Raw genomic sequence first — 19,748 nt, 5'->3', positions numbered from 1 at the left:
TTTTTCTCTCTCTTTACTAAAAATCTAAAAATAAAAAATATATCTTTCCTTGTTTTACTCATAAATTTTCAATTTAAAAATTCTATCTTTTTCAAATCTTTTTCAAAAATCAAATCTTTTTCATTCATTTTTACATATTTTCGAAATTTTTTTAATTAATTTTCAAAATCTTTTTCTTATTCTTACTTCATATTTTCAAAAATCTCACTAACATTTAATGTTTTAATTCAAATCATTTTCAAGTTGTTACTTGCCTATTAAGAAAGGTTCAATCTTTAAATTTTAGAATCATATCTTTTTGTTTTTTGTTAGTCAAGTAATTAACTTTAATTTTAAAAATCAAATCTTTTTAAATTTCTTTTTCAAATCTTTTTCAAAATGATTTTTAATCATATCTTTTTCAAAATCAATTTCAAAATCTTTTCTAACTTCTTATCTTTTCAAAATTGATTTTCAAATCTTTTTCAATTAACTACTTGGCTTTTTGTTTGTTTTACTATTTCTTATCTCTTTCAAAACCACCTAACTAATTTTCTCTCTCTAATTTTCGAAAATCACTAACCCCTTTTTCAAATTTCCTTTTAATTAACTAATTGTTTTAAATTTTAATTTAATTTTATTTCTCTTTTTAATTTTCGAATTCTAACTAATAACTAAAATAAAAACAAAAATATTTTTCCTTTTATCTTAATTTAAATTCGAATTCTTCTCTATCTCATCTCTTTCTATTTATTTATTTAATTACTAACACTTCTCTTCTACTCAAAATTCGAACCCCCTCTTCTTCTCTGTGTTCGATTTTTTTCTTCCCCTTCTTCTATTATTCTCTTCTTCTACTCACATAAAGGAATCTCTATACTGTGACATAGAGGATTCCATATTTTCTTTGTTCTCTTCTTTTTTATATGAGCAGAAACAAGGATAAAGACATTCTTATTGAAGTTAATCCTGAACCTGAAAGGACTCTTAAGAGGAAACTAAGAGAAGCTAAAGCACAACCCTCTGGAGAGGACCTGACAGAAATTTTCAAAAAAGAAGGAGACATGGCCGAACCCAATAACAATGGTGGAGATGCAAGGAAGATGCTTGGTGACTTTATTGCACACTCTTCTGACTTCTATGGAAGAAGCATCTCAATTCCTGCCATTGGAGCAAACAAGTTTGAGCTTAAGCCTCAATTGGTTTCTCTAATGCAACAGAATTGCAAGTTTCATGGACTTCCATTGGAAGATCCTCATGAGTTCTTAGTTGAATTCTTACAAATCTATGACACTGTTAAGACTCATGGGGTTGACCCTGAGATCTACAGGCTTATGCTTTTCCCTTTTGCTGTAAGAGACAGAGCTAGGACATGGTTGGACTCACAACCTAAGGACAGCCTGAACTCTTGGGAAAAGCTGGTCAATGACTTCTTGGAAAAGTTCTTTCCACCTTAAAATTTGAGTAAGCTTAGAGTGGAAGTCCAAACCTTCAGACAAAAGGAAGGCGAATCCATCTATGAAGCTTGGGAAAGATACAAGCAATTAATCAGAAGGTGTCCTTCTGGTATGCTTTCAGAATGGAGCATCATATGCATATTCTATGATGGTTTGTCTGAACTATCCAAGATGTCATTGGACAACTCTACAGGTGGATCTCTTCATCTAAAGAAGACACCTGAAGAAGCTCAGGAACTAATTAAAATGGTTGCAAATAACCAATTCATGTACACTTCTAAAAGAAATCCTGTGAATAATGGGACAACTCAGAAGAAAAGAGTTCTTGAAATTGATACTCTGAATGCCATATTGGCTCAGAATAAAATATTGACTCAGCAAGTCAATATGATTTCTCAGAGTCTGAATGGATTGCAAGCTGCATCCAACAGTACTAAAGAAGCATCTTTTGAAGAAGAAGCTTATGATCCTGAGAACCCTGCAATGGCAGAGGTGAATTACATGGGAGAACCCTATGGAAACACCTATAATCCTTCATGGAGAAATCATCCAAATTTCTCATGAAAGGACCAACAAAAGCCTCAGCAAGGCTTCAATAATAATGGGGGAAGAAATAGGTTTAGCAATAGCAAGCCTTTTCTATCATCTTCTTAGCAACAGACAGAGAATTCTGAACAGAGCCATTCTGGCCTGGCAACCATAGTCTCTGATCTATCTAAGACCACACTAAATTTCATGAATGAAACAAGGTCCTCCATTAGAAATTTGGAGGCACAGATGGGTCAGCTGAGTAAGAAGATTACTGAAACTCCTCCCAGTATTCTCCCAAGCAATACAGAAGAAAATCCCAAGAGAGAGTGCAAGGCCATAACCATGACCCACATGACCGAACTTGGAGAGAGTGAGGAGGACGTGAGTCCCAGTGAGAAAAGCCTCATGGGACGTCCTCTGGACAGAAAGGAGTTTTCCTTTGAGGAACCAAAGGAATCTGAGGCTCATACAGAGACCATAGAGATTCCATTAAACTTCCTTCTGCCATTCATGAGCTCTGATGAATATTCTTCCTCTGAAGAGAATGAAGACATCAATGTAGAGCAAGTTGCTAAGTATCTAGGAGCAATCATGAAGCTGAATGCCAAGTTATTTGTTACTGAGACTTGGGAGGATGAACCCCCCTTGTTCACCAATGAACTGAATGCATTAATGAGGCAGACATTACCTCAGAAGAAACCGGATCCCAAAAAATTCTTCATACCTTGTACCATAGGCACCATGACCTTTGAGAAGGCTCTGTGTGACCTGGGGTCAGGGATAAACCTCATGCCCCTCTCTGTAATGGAGAAACTGGGAATCTTTGAGGTACAAGCTGCAAGAATCTCACTAGAGATGGCAGACAAACCAATGAAACAGGCTTATGGACTAGTAGAGGACGTGCTAGTAAAGGTTGAAGGCCTTTACATCCCTGCTGATTTCATAATCCTAGACACTGGGAAGGATGAGGATGAATCCATCATCCTTGGCAGACCCTTCCTAGCCACATCAAAAGCTGTGATTGATGTTGACAGAGGAGAGTTGGTCCTTCAGTTGAATAAGGACTACCTTGTATTCAAGACTCAAGGTTCTCCTTCTGTAACCATGGAGAGGAAGCATGAAAAGCTTCTCTCAATACAGAGTCAAATAAAACCCTCACATTCAAACTCTAAGTTTGGTGTTGGGAGGCCACAACCAAACTCTAAGTTTGGTGTTGAGAGGCCCCAACCCTGCTCTGATTATCTGTGAGGCTCCATGAGAGCTCACTGTCAAGCTATTGACATTAAAGAAGCGCTTATTGGGAGGCAACCTAATGTTATTTAATTATATCTATTTATTTTCCATTGTTATTTTATGCTTTCTATAGGTTGATGATCATATGAAGTCACAAAAACAACTGAAAAATCAAAAACAGAATGAAAAATAGCATTAAAAATAGCTCACCCTAGAGGAAGAGCTTACTGGCATTTAAACGCCAGTAAAAAGCATCAGACTGGCGTTTAACGCCAGAAAGAAGCATCAAGCTGGCATTAAACGCCAGAAACAAGCTACAGTCAGGCATTTAACGCCAGAAACAGGCTACAGCTTGGCGTTTAACGCCAGAAACAAGCAGCAGTCTGGCGTTAAACGCCAGGATTGCATTCTAAGGGCGTTTACACGCCTAAATGGAGCAGGGATGATAAGTCCTTGACCCCTCAGAATCTGTGGACCCCACAAGATCCCCACCTACCCCACCTCTCTCTCTCTTTTTCATACCTTTTTATAACACTCTTCCCCAAATATCCTTCACCAATCACCTTATTCACTCTCCCCCAAAACCCCATCTACCTTCAAATTCAAAATCCTTTTCCTCCCAAACCCAACCCTAATACATGAAACCTAACCCTCCCCCCACCCCTATATAAACTCCTCACCACTCCTTCATTTTCACACATTACAACCAATACTTATACCCCTTGGCCGAACCACATATCTCCCTTCACCTCTTCCATTTTCTTCTTCTTCTACTACTTTCTTTCTTCTATTGCTCGAAGACGAGCAAACCTTTTAAGTTTGGTGTGGTAAAAGCATTGCTTTTTATTTTTCCATAACCATTAATGGCACCTAAGGCCAGAGAAACCTCAAGAAAGAGGAAAGAGAAGGCAATTGCTTCCACCTCTAAGTCATGGGAGATGGAAAGATTCATTTCAAAGGTCCATCAAGACCATTTCTATGAAGTTGTGGCCAAGAAGAAGGTGATCCCTGAGGTCCCTTTCAAGCTCAAAAAGGGTGAATATCCGGAGATCCAACAAGAGATTAGAAGAAGAGGATGGGAAGTTCTCTCCAATCCTATTCAACAAGTCAGGATCTTAATGCTTCAAGAGTTCTATGCAAACACATGGATCACTAGGAACCATGATCAAAGTATGAACCCGAATCCAAAGAATTGGCTTACAATGGTTCGGGGAAATACTTAGATTTCAATCCGAAAAATGTAAGGTTGGCGTTCAACTTGCCAATGATGCAAGAAAACGCACGCCCCTACACTAAAAGGGTCAACTTTGATCAAAGGTTAGACCAAGTCCTCATGGACATATGTGAGGAAGGAGCTCAGTGGAAAAGAGACTCAAGAGGCAACCCGGTTTAATTGAGAAGATCGGACCTTAAGCCTGTGGCTAGAGGATGGTTGGAGTTCATCCAACGCTCTATCATTCCTACTAGCAACCGATCCGAAGTAACTTTGGATCGGGCCGTCATGATCCATAGTATCATGATTGGGGAGGAAGTGGAAGTTCATGAGATTATACCTCAAGAACTCTACAAGGTGGCTGACAAGTCTTCCACATTGGCAAGGTTTGTCTTTCCTCACCTCATTTGTCACCTCTGCAATTCAGCAGGAATTGACATAGAGGAAGACACCTTCATTGATGAGGACAAGGCTATCACTAAGAAGAGGATGGAACAAACAAGAGAGCCCATTCATGGACCTCAACAAAAGCATGAGGAAATTCCTTATCATGAAATCTCTGAGATGCCTCAAGGGATGCATTTTCCTCTACAAAACTATTGGGAGCAAACCAACACCTCCCTAGGAGAATTGAGTTCCAACATGGGATAACTAAGGGTGGAGCACCAAGATCATTCTATCCTCCTTCATGAAATTAGAGAAGACCAAAGAGCCATGAGGGAGGAGCAACAAAGGCAAGAAAGAGACATTGAGGAGCTCAAGCACTCCATAAGATCTTCAAGAGGAAGGAGACGCCACCCTCATTAAGGTGGACCCGTTCCTTAATCTCCTTGTCTATTTAATTTTTTTTTATGTTTTTTGTTTACTATACTCTGTGTTTTATTTATGTTTGTGTCTTTATTACATGATCATTAGTGTCTAGTGTCTATGTCTTAAAGCTATGAATGTCCTATGAATCCATCACCTTTCTTAAATGAAAAATTTTTTAATCACAAAAGAACAAAAAGTACATGAATTTCGAATTCATCCTTGAGATTAGTTTAATTATTTTGATGTGATGATAATACTTTCTGCTTTCTGAATGAATGCTTGAATAGTGCATATTTTTGATAGTGAAGTTTATGAATATTAAAATTGTTGGCTCTTGAAAGAATAAAGAAAAATGAGAAATGTTATTGATAATATGAAAAATCATAAAATTGATTCTTGAAGCAAGAAAAAGCAGTGAAAAACAAAGCTTGCGGAAAAAAAATGGCGAAACAAAAAGAAAATAAAAGAAAAAAAAGAAAGAAAGAAAAAGAAAAAGCAAGCTGAAAAAGCCAAGAGCTTTTTAAACCAAAAGGCAAGAGAAAAAAGCTAGTAACCCTTTAAACTAAAAGGCAAGGGTAAAAAGGATCCAAGGCTTTGAGCATTAATGGATAGGAGGGCCCAAAGAAATAAAATTCTGGCCTAAGCGGCTAAACCAAGCAGTCCCTAAACCATGTGCTTGTGGCGTGAAGGTGTCAAGAGAAAAGCTTGAGACTGAGCGGTTAAAGTCGTGATCTAAAGCAAAAAGAGTGTGCTTAAGAACCCTGGACACCTCTAACTGGGGATTCTAGCAAAGCTGAGTCACAATCTGAAAAGGTTCATCCAGCTATGTGTCTGTTGCATTTATGTATCCGGTGGTAATACTGGAAAACAAAGTGCTTAGGGCCACGACCAAGACTCATAAAAGTAGCTGTGTTCAAGAATCAACATACTGAACTAGGAGAATCAATAACACTATCTAAATTCTGAGTTCCTATAGATGCCAATCATTCTTAACTTCAAAGGATAAAGTGAGATGCCAAAACTGTTCAGAGGTAAAAAGCTACTAGTCCCGCTCATCTAATTGGAGCTAAGTTTCATTGATATTTTGGAATTTATAGTATATTCTCTTCTTTTTATCCTATTTGATTTTCAGTTGCTTGGGGACAAGAAACAATTTAAGTTTGGTGTTGTGATGAGTGGATAATTTATACGCTTTTTGGCATTGTTTTTAGGTAGTTTTTAGTATGTTTTAGTTACTTTTTATTATATTTTTATTAGTTTTTAAGCAAAATTCACATTTCTGGACTTTACTATGAGTTTGTGTGTTTTTCTGTGATTTCAGGTATTTTCTAGCTGAAATTGAGGGACTTGAGCAAAAATCTGATTCAGAGGGTGAAAAAGGACTGCAGATGCTGTTGGATTCAGACCTCCCTGCACTCGAAATGGATTCTTTGGAGCTAACGAAACCCAATTGGCGCGATCTTAATTTCGTTGGAAAGTAGACATCCTGGGCTTTCCAGCAATATATAATAGTCCATACTTTGCCCGAGTTTTGACAACTCAAACTGGCGTTCAAACGCCAATTTCTTGCCCTATTCTGAAGTTAAATGCCAGAAATAGGTTACAAACCAGAGTTAAACGCCACAAATAGGCTGCAACCTGGCGTTTAACTCCAAGAGAATTCTCTACACGTTAAGGCTTCAATGCTCAGCCCAAGCACACACCAAGTAGGCCCCGGAAGTGGATTTCTGCACTATCTGCACTTAGTTACTCATTTTCTGTAAACCCTAGTGACTAGTTTAGTATAAAAACTACTTTTAGAGACTTATTTTACATCTTTGGACGTTTAGCCCCTGATGCCAGGGCATCATGGCTAGTTTTATTAGCCATTTTTTATATGCTTTAGGTTGGTTTCATGCATTTTCTTAGGAAATAAGCAAGTATTTGGTTGAAAATGCATTCACACCATGATTCAAGCAAACATTGTGAATTTTGAATGATTTCATGAGAATTATGCATGAATTGAATGATAAAATGGATGATGCATGATCCCATGATTAAGAGCAAGACTTTGATGCACTTTGTTTGATTGATTTCAGGTAACAAGAAGCAGAGAAGAGCCACGTTAGTGGCTACGTTAGTGCCACTAACGTGGCCATTAACGTGGAAGAAAAGAGACGCCCCAACGTTAGTGAGAAAGTTAGTGGCATTAACTTTGAAGAAGGAGAGCATGGAACGTTAGTGGTAAAAGTAAACACCACTAACATTAGCGACGGGCAAGAAGACCCACGTTAGTCTCCAAGTTAGTTACATTAATGTGGGAACCAACATGGAAGGAAAGGGAAACGCCAACGTTAGTGGAAAAAGTGAATGCCACTAACGTTTGCGAAGGCTAGAAAATTAAATTGCATGAAAATTAAAGGGAGAGGGATAATTGCAATAAATTAAAGAGAACAGAAAATAAAAGTGCTGAATCTTAAAGAGCAAGAAGTTAAATGGCGGAAACTTAGAACGCAAGAAATGTAAATTACAGAATCTTAGAATGCAAGAAATGTAAATGGCTTGAATTGTAAATGGGTCAGGGATGTGGGATTGCAAGAATCAAACAAGGAAAAGTAAATTGCAACAAGCAGGGAAGTAAAAGATGAATTTAATTGCAGTAGATCTCGAACAGAAAATGTAAATTGCTTGAAGACGCATTCAACAGAGAAATGAAAATGAAAACTCCAGATCTCAGGACCCAAGAGACTAGATAACCAAGTATAGATCTCAATGCCTTCTAAGATCGAAATTCAGAATTCAATTGCAAGAAAAGTAAAGATCAAGTAGTAGAAGAAAGGAATGCAAAAATTGATTTCTCAAAAAGTGCAGTAAATAAAACAGAGAGATCTCAGGGTGAGATTGAAACAGAATTCCTTCAATTCTTCAACACCCAAGATGCAAACAAAGTGTTGATGTGTATTTTTGGAAAACGAATTCCTAACACACAAAACTCACCGGCAAGTGCACCGGGTCGCATCAAGTAATAAAACTCACGGGAGTGAGGTCGATCCCACAGGGATTGAAGGATTGAGCAATTTTGGTTTAGTGGTTGATTTAGTCAAGCGAATCAAGAGTTGATTTGAGTGGTTTGTAGTTGACAGAAGCTAAATTGCATGAAATTAAAAGGAAGAGGGACAATTGCAGTAAATTAAAGGGCAGAGAAGGTAAATGTGCTGAATCTTAAAGAGCAAGAAATTAAATGGCAGAAACTTAGAACGCAAGAAATGTAAATTACAGAATCTTAAAGTGCAAGAAATGTAAATGGCTTGAATTATAAAGGGAATTGGGAAGTGGATTTGTAGAATTTAAACAAGGAAAAGTAAATTGCATTAATCAGACAAGTAGAAGGTGACTTGAATTTAACCGGATCTAAAGCGGAAATGTAAATGAACTTGAAAAGCTCTAACCAGAGAATTTAAAATGCAAACTCCAGATCTCAGGACCCAAGAGACTAGATAACCGACTCTAGATCTCAACGCCTTCCTAGATCCAAATGTAGAATTCAATTGCAAGAAATAGAGAAAAGTAAATAGCAGAATGAGTAGAAGAAGAGATAATGAACAGAAATGTAAATTCAATTATGCAGTAAAGAAAACAGAGATATCTCAGGATGAGATTGAAACAGAATTCCTTCAATTCTCCAACCCAAGATCCAAGACAAATGTAATTGCAATTGAAAACAAGAAAACTAAGAGGAAGAGAATTCAATTCTCCTACTCCGAAACTCAGAAACTCAAAACAATACAAAACCAAAAGCTCTCCAAAAACTACCAAGCAAAACTCAAAGGAAAGCTCCCCTAAAACTTAAATCCTAAGCTATTTATACACTTTCTTCAAATGGTCTTCAAGCCTTGAATTGGGCCTTTGCTCTTGATGGAATTGGGTTGATAAAGGCCTTGGTTGATTGCTCTTGGAGTTGGAGAAAGATCCATTGTGAACCGGGTTGTAAATCATAAAAGCTTGAGTAAAAGTTTGAGGCAAACTTTTACTCAAACTTTTTATACCAGCTGCCCTCCTTTTGCTGATATCCACGTTTGAGCTAAAGTTTGAGGTCAAACTTTTGCTCAAACATGGATCCCCTTGTGTACATGTGTGGCGCCAACGTTTGCCAAAAAGCTTGAGGCAAACGTTGGCGCAAGCTTTTCTCCTCCAGGGTGTGCAAGTGTGGCGCCAACGTTTGCCAAAAAGCATGAGGCAAACGTTGGCGCAAGCTTTTCTCCTCCAGGGTGTTGTTTTTGTGATGCCAACGTTTGCCAAAAAGTTTGAGGCAAACATTGGCTCAAGCTTTTTCCTCCAGGGTGTTTTTAATTCTTCCAAAAGTTTGAGCTAAAGTTTGAGGCAAACTTTGGCTCAAACTTTTTTCCTCTGGGATGTTTTCAACTCTTCCAAAAGTTTGAGGTAAAGTTTGAGGCAAACTTTGGCTCAAACTTTTTGTTCTCTCTTGCTCCTAGCCATTCTTTCTTCCTTCAACATTCTTCAAAACTCTTTTCACCTATCATCAATCAATCAAAACAATCAAAGCTATGCCCCAAATCATGAGATTGTGTTTCTTTCATAATATATGACAATTATAGCACAAAATCTCATGAAAGTGCATTAATTCATCCATGGTTGATTGAATCAAAGGAAACATGGAAATCTACCCAATTGGCTTGCTTATGGCTTAAGAAAGTGCATAAAATCAATTGAAAACAAAAGAAAAAGAATAGTGAAAATAGGCTAAGATGACTTGTCATCACAACACCAAACTTAAAGCTTGCTTGTCCCCAAGCAAGAAAAGAATTAATGAGAAGAAAGAATGAAATGGAAGAGGATGTTCATGCTAGCAGAGTATTATTGGTAGTTCATGGGGTTTTATGTGGATATGTAAACACTCACTTCTTATTGACTTTTAGGCCTAGAAAGTCTCCTTCAAGCATCAAGCAACACACTGCTATGACCTCTCATTATTCCTTTGTCCTTGACTATTATTTTTCTATAAGCTTTAGTTCAGTGTCATGTGTAACAAGTTCATTTCTTTCTTTATACTTGACACATTATTCGCTATAGACACTTGGCTCACATTCCTTCTTAAAACATTGATGCCCAGCACCTCTTTGGGTTACTAAATGCCTTGTAGTTAGGTTGCTCTTGATAGTGGACTTTCAGCTGATGATCCCGGGTTAGTTAACTCAAGTCACCAAGTGTTAATGCACTCCAAAGAACTTAATAATCCAAGCAGATCCTAGTACAAAGACACCACAGGCATATATTCTAAGGTTCAAGCTATTGGTGTCTAGCTTTGTTTCTTTTTATTTTCTTTTGTCTTGTTGCCACTTTTTGGCTTTTTCTTTTCTCTTTTTGTTTTTCTTTTTAACCAAGAACTTTTATTTGATTGAGATTCATAGACAGTAGGCCACTTTCTACTTAGAAGGAGACTGATGAGCGGATAATTTATACGCTTTTTGGCATTGTTTTTAGTATGTTTTTAGTAGGATCTAGTTACTTTTAGGGATGTTTTCATTAGTTTTTATGTTAAATTCACATTTCTGGACTTTACTATGAGCTTGTGTGTTTTTCTGTGATTTCAGGTATTTTCTGGCTGAAATTGAGGGACTTGAGCAAAAATCAGATTCAGAGGTTGAAAAAGGACTGCTGATGCTGTTGGATTCTGACCTCCCTGCACTCGAAAAGGCGCGCTTCCAATTGCGTTGGAAAGTAGACATCCAGGGCTTTCCAGCAATATATAATAGTCCATACTTTGGCCAAGAATAGATGACGTAAACTGGCGTTCAACGCCAGCCTTCTGCCCAAATCTGGCGTCCAGCGCCAGAAAAGGATCCAAAACCAGAGTTGAACGCCCAAACTGGCACAGAAACTGGCGTTCAACTCCACAAATGGCCTCTGCACGTGGAACACTAAGCTCAGCCCAAACACACACCAAGTGGGCCCCGGAAGTGGATTTATACATCAAATACTTACTCATGTAAACCCTAGTAGCTAGTTTATTATAAATAGGACCTCTTACTATTGTATTAGGCATCTTTGGTCTCAGTTTTAATCCATTGTTCATCTTAGGAGACTATTGATCTCGTTTAGGGGGCTGGCCATCTCGGCCATGCCTGGACCTTCACTTATGTATTTTCATACGGTAGAGTTTCTACACTCCATAGATTAAGGTGTGGAGCTCTGCTGTCCCTCAAAGATTAATGCAAAGTACTACTGTTTTCTATTCAATTCTTCTTATTTCTCTTCTAAGATATCCATTCGCACCCAAGAACGTGATGAAGGTGATGATTATGTGTGACGCTCATCATCCTTCTCCCTTATGAACGCGTGCCTGACAAACACTTCTGTTCTACATGAAATAAGCTAGAATGAGTATCTCTTAGATCTCCTAACCGGAATCTTCGTGGCGTAAGCTAGAATGATGGCGGCATTCAAGAGAATCCGGAAGGTCTAAACCTTGTCTGTGGTATTCCGAGTAGGATTCAATGATTGAATGACTGTGACGAGCTTCAAACTCGCGATTGTTGGGCGTTAGTGACAGACGCAAAAGGAGGGTGAATCCTATTCCAGCATGATCGGGAACCGACAGATGAATAGCCGTGCCGTGACAGGGTGCGTGAGCATATTATTTACTGAGAGGAGGGGATGTAGCCACTGACAACGGTGATGCCCTTGCATAAAGCCAGCCATGGAAAGGAGTAAGACAGATTGGATGAAGATAGCAGGAAAGCAGAGGTTCAGAGGAACGAAAAGCATCTCCATTCGCTTATCTGAAATTCCTACCAATGATTTACATAAGTATCTCTATCTCTATTTTATTATATCATATCCGAAAACACCATTATCACTTTATATCTGCCTGACTGAGATTTACAAGGTGACCATAGCTTGCTTCATACCAACAATCTCCGTGGGATTCGACCCTTACTCACGTAAGGTATTACTTGGACGACCCAGTGCACTTGCTGGTTAGTTGTATCGAAGTTGTGACAATTATGAATTAAGATCAAAGCACCAAGCTTTGGAGCCATTACCAGGGATTGTTCGAGCCTGGACATCACAATTTCGTGCACCAAGTTTTTGGCGCCGTTGCCGGGGACTTAATTGTTCCTGTTTGGCGCCAATAATCATCTGAGATCCCAATCCCGGCAACAACATCAAGTTTTTGGCGCCGTTGCCGGGGATTGTTTGTGTTTGGACAACTGACGGTTCATCTTGTTGCTCAGATTAGGTAATTTTCTTTTCGTTTTTTCAAAAAAATCTTTCAAAAATATTTTCAAAAATCTCTCATATGTTTTCGAAAAAAATTAAATAAAAATGTTTTCAAAAATTTTATTCAAGATTTTTAAGAATGAATTCTAGTGTTTCATGAAGCATGTGAAGCCTGGCTGGCTGTAAAGCCATGTCTAAATTCTTTTGGACTGAGGCTTCCAAACCATCAGAGGTAAGTTACATACTTGATAAATGATGAGCAGCAATTTGTTATCAAGATCAATATACTCTGGTGTTAAATGCTAAAGCTTGGCTGGCCATTGGCCATGTCTAGTGTTTTGGACTGGAGCTTTCATTGAAAGCTTGGCTGGCTAGTGAGCCATGTCTAATTCCTGGACTGAAGCTTTAAACTAAGAATGCAAGATTCTTGGAATTCATATTAAAAATTTTGGAATCCTTATTTTTTCTTTTTCATATAATTTTCGAAAAAAATCCAAAAAAATTAGAAAATCATAAAAACCAAAAATATTTTCTGTTTCTTGTTTGAGTCTTGAGTCATGTTATAAGTTTGGTGTCAATTGCATATGCATCTTACATTTTTTCGAAAATTTTATGCATTCATGGTGTTCTTCATGATCTTGAAGTTGTTCTTGGTAAGTCTTCTTGTTTGATCTTGATGATTTTTTGTTTTGTGTCTTTTCATGTTTATCATATGCATTCTTGAATTCTTAGTGCGTAAGCATTAAAGAATTCTAAGTTTGGTGTCTTGCATGTTTTCTTTGCATTAAAAATTTTTCAAAAATATGTTCTTGATGTTCACCATGACATTCAAAGTGTTCTTGGTGTTCATCTTGACATTCATAGCATTCTTGCATGCATTCATTGTTTTGATCTAAAAATTTCATGCATTGCATATTTTTCATGTTTTTCATAAAAATTTCAAAAATAAAAAAAAATATCTTTCCCTTTTTCTCTCATCAAATTCGAAAATTTGGATTGACTTTTTCAAAAATTTTTAAAATCAAATTGTTTCTCATGAGTCAAATCAAATTTTCAATTTGAAAATCTTATCTTTTTCAAAATCTTTTTCAAAAATCAAATCTTTTTCAAAATTCTTAGTTATTTTCGAAAATTCCAAAAATATTTTTCAAAAATCTTTTTCTTATTTTTATACCAAATTTTCGAAAATAACATAATCAATTAATGTTTTGATTCAAAAATTTGAAGTTTGCTACTTGCTTGTTAAGAAAGATTCAAACTTTAAGTTCTAGAATCATATCTTGTGATTTCTTATGAATCAAGTCATTAATTGTGATTTTAAAAATCAAATCTTTTTCAAAAACTAATTTCAATTATATCTTTTCAAAAATATCTTCTCATCTTATCTTTTTCAAAAATATCTTTTCAAAATATCTTTCCTAACCTCCTAACTTCCTATCTTTTCAAAATTTGTTTCAACTAACTAACTAACTTTTTGTTTGTTTCTTAACTTTTTCAAAACTACCTAACTAACTCTCTCTCTCTAATTTTCGAAAATATCTTCCCTCTTTTTCAAAAATTTCTTTTTTATTAACTAATTATTTTTATTTTTAATTTTTAAAACTTAATTTTCGAAAATTACTAACATTTTTTCAAAAACCATTTTTCAAAAATCACTAACTCTTTTTCAAAATAATTTTCGAAAATTATCCCTCCCCCATCTCATTCTATTTATTCATTCATATCCTAACATCTCATCTCACATCTCTTCCATCCGTACAGTTGTGTTTCTTCCTTTACATCACATTCTTTGTCTCCCCCTCTTTTCTTCCACTCACAAAGGGATCCCTATACTGTGGTATAAAGGATCTCTATTATTATTATTATTTTTCTGTGCCTTCTTCTTTGTCATATGAGCAGGAGCAAGGATAAGAACATTCTTGTGGAAGCAGATCCAGAACCTGAAAGGACTCTGAAGAGAAAATTAAGAGAAGCTAAAATACAACAATCCAGAAATAACCTTTCAGAAATTTTCGAACAGACAGAGGAGATGGCAGCCAAAAATAATAATAATAATGTAAGGAAGATGCTTGGTGACTTTACTGCACCTAATTCCAATTTACATGGAAGAAGCATCTCCATTCCTGCCATTGGAGCAAACAACTTTGAGCTGAAACCTCAATTAGTTTCTCTAATGCAGCAGAACTGCAAGTTTCATGGACTTCTAGCTGAAGATTCTTTTCAGTTCTTAACTGAATTCTTGTAGAAATGTGATACTGTTAAGACTAATGGAGTAGATCCTGAAGTCTACAGGCTCATGCTTTTCCCTTTTGCTGTAAGAGACAGAGCTAGATTATGGTTGGATTCTCAACCCAAAGACAGCCTGAACTCTTGGGATAAGCTGGTCACGGCTTTCTTAGCCAAGTACTTTCCTCCTCAAAAGCTGAGCAAGCTTAGAGCTGATGTTCAAACCTTCAGACAGAAAGAAGGTGAATCTCTCTATGAAGCTTGGGAAAGATACAAACAGTTGACCAAAAAGTGTCCTTCTGACATGCTTTCAGAATGGACCATCCTGGATATATTCTATGATGGGTTATCTGAGCTATCAAAGATGTCACTGGACACTTCTGCAGGTGGATCCATTTACCTAAAGAAAACGCCTGCAGAAGCTCAAGAACTCATTGACATGGTTGCTAATAACCAGTTCATGTACACTTCTGAAAGGAATCCTGTGAGCAATGGGACGCCTATGAAGAAGGGAGTTCTTGAGGTTGATACTCTGAATGCCATATTGGCTCAGAATAAAATATTGACTCAGCAAGTCAATATGATCTTTCAGAGTCTGCATGGAATGCAAGCTGCATCCAACAGTACTCAAGAGGCTTCTTCTGAAGAAGAAGCTTATGATCCTGAGAACCCTGCAATAGCAGAGGTAAATTACTTAGGTGAACCTTATGGAAACACCTATAACTCAACATGGAGAAATCATCCAAATTTCTCATGGAAGGATCAAAAGCCTCAACAAGGCTTTAATAATGGTGGAAGAAACAGGTTTAGCAATAGCAAGCCTTTTCCATCATCAACTCAGCAACAGACAGAGAACTCTGAACAAAATGCTTCTAATTTAGCAAATCTAGTCTCTGATCTATCTAAGGCCACTGTAAGTTTCATGAATGAAACAAGGTCTTCCATTAGAAATCTGGAAGCACAAGTGGGCCAGCTGAGTAAAAGGATCACTGAAATCCCTCCTAGTACTCTCCCAAGCAATACAGAAGAGAATCCAAAAGAAGAGTGCAAGGCCATTGACATAAGCGCCATGGCCGAACCTGTGAGGAGAGGAGAGGACGTGAATCCCAAGGAGGAAGACCTCCTGGGACGTCCAGTGGTCAATAAGGAGCTTCCCTCTGAGGAACCAAAGGACTCTGGGGCCCATCTAGAGACCATAGAGATTCCATTGACCCTCCTTATGCCCTTCATGAGCTCTGATGAGTATTCCTCTTCTGAAGAGAATGAGGATGTCACTGAAGAGCAAACTGCCAAGTTTCTTGGTGCAATCATGAAGCTGAATGCCAAATTGTTTGGCATTGATACTTGGGAAGTTGAACCTCCCTTGTTCGTCAATGAACTAAGTGATCTGGATCAACTGACATTGCCTCAGAAGAGACAGGATCCTGGAAAGTTCATAATACCCTGTACCATAGGCACCATGATCTTTAATGCTCTGTGTGACCTTGGTTCAGGAATAAACCTCATGCCCCTCTCTGTAGTAGAGAAACTGGGAATCTATGGGGTACAAGCTGCTAAAATCTCATTAGAGATGGCAGACAGCTCAAGAAGACAGGCTTATGGACAAGTAGAAGATGTATTAGTAAAGGTTGAGGGCCTTTACATACCTACTGATTTCATAGTCCTGGATACTGGAAAGGAAGAGGATGAATCCATCATCCTAGGAAGACCTTTCCTGGCCACAGCAAGAGCTGTGATTGATGTTGACAGAGGTGAAATAGTCCTTCAATGGAATGAGAACTCCCTTGTATTCAAAACTCAAGGATCTCCCTCTGCAACCATGGAGAGGAAGCTTGAAAAGCTTCTCTCAAAGCAGAGTCAACCAGAGCCCCCACAGTCAAACTCTAAGCTTGGTGTTGGGAGGCCACAACCAAACTCTAAGTTTGGTGTTGAACTCCCATATCCAAACTCTAAGTTTGGTGTTGGAGAGTCTCAACAAAGCTCCGCACATCTGTGAGGCTCCATGAGAGCCCACTGTCAAGCTATTGACATTAAAGAAGCGCTTGTTGGGAGGTAACCCAATATTTATCCAATTCTTATTTTTATTGTTTTTCATGTTTTCTTAAGTTCATGATCATGTGGAGTCACAAAATAAATAGAAAAATTGAAAACGGAATCAAAAACAGCAGAAGAAAAATCACACCCTGAAGGAGCATCTGTCTGGCGTTCAGCGCCAGAACGGAGCATGGTTCTGGCGCTGAACGCCCAAAATGGGCAGCTTCTGGGCGCTGAACGCCAGAACAGACATGGTTCTGGCGTTCAACGCCAGAAATGGCACACAAATGGGCGTTGAACGCCCAAAATGGCCACCAACCTGGCGCTGAACGCCCAGAGTTGGGTACAAAGGCATTTTTACATGCTTAATGGGTGCAGGGATGTAAATACTTGAAAACCTCAGGATCTGTGGACCCCATAGGATCCACTCAGGATCTGTGGACCCCACATGATCCACTCAGGATCTGTGGACCCCACAGGATCCCCACTTACCTCCACTCACTTCTTCTCACCACTCTCTTTCACACAACCCCATAAACACTCTTACCCAAAAACCCTTCACCAATCACCTCAAACTCTCTTCCCCATCACCTCTTCACCACTCACATCCATCCACTCTTCCCGATAAACCTACCTTATAAACTCTACCTACCTTCAAAATTCAAAACCAATTTCCCACCCAAACCCACCCATATGGCCGAACCTTAACCCCCCCCTCACTTCCCTATATAAAGCCATCCATTCTTCTTCAAATTCACACAACACACCCCTCTACACTCCTCTTGGCCGAAACCACATCTCCCTCTCCCTCTCCATATTTCTTCTTCTTCTTCTTCTATTCTTTTGTTTATTGCTCGAGGGCGAGCAATATTCTAAGTTTGGTGTGGTAAAAGCATAGCTTTTTTGTTTTTCCATTACCATTGATGGCACCCAAGATCGGAGAATCCTCTAGAAGAGGGAAAGGGAAGACAAGAGCTTCCACATCCGAGTCATGGGAGATGGAAAGGTTCATCTCCAAAGCCCATCAAGACCACTTCTATGATGTTGTGGCCAAGAAGAAGGTGATCCCTGAGGTCCCTTTTAAACTCAAAAGAAATGAGTATCCGGAGATCCGACATGAAATTCAAAGAAGAGGTTGGGAAGTTCTAACAAATCCCATCCAACAAGTCGGCATCCTAATGGTTCAAGAGTTCTATGCCAATGCATGGATCACCAAGAACCATGATCAAAGTAAGAACCCGGATCCAAAGAACTATGTTACAATGGTTCGGGGGAAATACTTAGATTTTAGTCCGGAAAATGTGAGGTTGGCGTTCAACTTGCCATACATGGAAGAGAACGCACGCCCCTACACAAGGAGAGTCAACTTTGATCAAAGGTTGGACCAAGTCCTTATGGACATATGTGTAGAAGGAGCTCAATGGAAGATTGACTCCAAAGGCAAGCCGGTTCAACTAAGAAGATTGGACCTCAAGCCTATAGCTAGAGGATGGTTGGAGTTTATTCAATGCTCAATCATTCCCACTAGCAACCGGTCTGAAGTTACCATAGACCGGGCCATCATGATCCATAGCATCATGATTGGAGAAGAGGTGGAAGTTCATGAGATTATACCTCAAGAACTCTACAAGGTGGCTGACAAGTCCTCCACCATGGCAAGGTTAGCCTTTCCTCACCTCATTTGCCACCTATGCAATTCAGCTGGAATTGACATAGAGGGAGATATCCTCATTAAAGAGGAAAAGCCCATCACTAAGAAAAAGATGGAGCAAGCAAGAGAGCCCACTCATGGAGCTCAAGAGGCGTATGAAGCTCATCACCATGAGATTCCGGAAATGCCTCAAATGCACTTTCCTCCACAAAACTATTGGGAGCACATCAACACCTCCCTAGAAGAATTGAGTTCCAATATGGGACAACTAAGGGTGGAACATCAAGAGCACTCCATCATGCTTCATGAAATAAGAGAAGATCAAAAAGCAATGAGGGAGGAGCAACAAAGACAAGGAAGAGACATAGAAGAGCTCAAGGACATCATTGGTTCCTCAAGAAGGAAACGCCACCATCACTAAGGTGGATTCATTCCTTGTTTTTGCTTTCTCTATTTTTTGTTTTCTATGTTATGTGCTTATCTATGTTTGTGCCTTCATTACATGATCATTAGTAGTTAGTAACTTTGTCTTAAAGATATGAATGTCCTATGAATCCATCACCTCTCTTAAATGAAAAAATGTTTTAATTCAAAAGAACAAGAAGTACATGAGTTTCGAATTTATCCTTGAACTTAGTTTAATTATATTGATGTGGTGACAAAGCTTCTTGTTTTCTGAATGTATGCTTGAACAGTGCATATGTCTTTTGAAGTTGTTGTTTAAGAATGTTAAATATGTTGGCTCTTGAAAGAATGATGACTAGGAGACATGTTATTTGATAATCTGAAAAATCATAAAAATGATTCTTGAAGCAAGAAAAAGCAGCAAAGAACAAAGCTTGCAGAAAAAAAAAATAGGCGAAAAAAAAAAATAGGCGAAAAAAAAAATAGAAAGAAAAAGAAAAAGCAAGCAGAAAAAGCCAATAACCCTTAAAACCAAAAGGCAAGGGCAAATAAAAAGGATCCCAAGGCATTGAGCATCAATGGATAGGAGGGCCTAAAGGAATAAAATCCTGGTCTAAGCGGCTAAACCAAGCTGTCCCTAACCATGTGCTTGTGGCGTGTAGGTATCAAGTGAAAACTTGAGACTGAGCGGTTAAAGTCAAGGTCCAAAGCAAAAAAAAAAAAAAAAAAAAAAAAGAAAAAGAGTGTGCTTAAGAACCCTGGACACCTCTAATTGGGGACTTTAGCAAAGTTGAGTCACAATCTGAAAAGGTTCACCCAATTATGTGTTTGTGGCATCTATGTATCCGGTGGTAATACTGGAAAACAAAGTGCTTAGGGCCACGGCCAAGACTCATAAAGAAGCTGTGTTCAAGAATCATCATACTAAACTAGGAGAGTCAATAACACTATTCGAAATCTGAAGTTCCTATAGATGCCAATCATTCTG

The 19,748-nt window shown here is 38.3% G+C and overlaps 1 non-coding gene across 1 annotated transcript; it reads right to left on the bottom strand.

Annotated features, from left to right (window-relative positions):
- Positions 1 to 14,872: 14,872 nt before the first annotated feature.
- LOC112753433 (small nucleolar RNA R71) lies at positions 14,873 to 14,980 on the bottom strand. The gene has a single exon (XR_003177821.1). It is a non-coding gene; the product is annotated as a small nucleolar RNA R71 (small nucleolar RNA).
- Positions 14,981 to 19,748: the final 4,768 nt, after the last annotated feature.

This window comes from Arachis hypogaea, chromosome 15 (assembly GCF_003086295.3).
Source record: "Arachis hypogaea cultivar Tifrunner chromosome 15, arahy.Tifrunner.gnm2.J5K5, whole genome shotgun sequence".
Taxonomy (NCBI): domain Eukaryota; kingdom Viridiplantae; phylum Streptophyta; class Magnoliopsida; order Fabales; family Fabaceae; genus Arachis; species Arachis hypogaea.
Note: the sequence above shows the minus strand (reverse complement) of the source record. Positions and strands in the feature narration are given on the sequence as shown.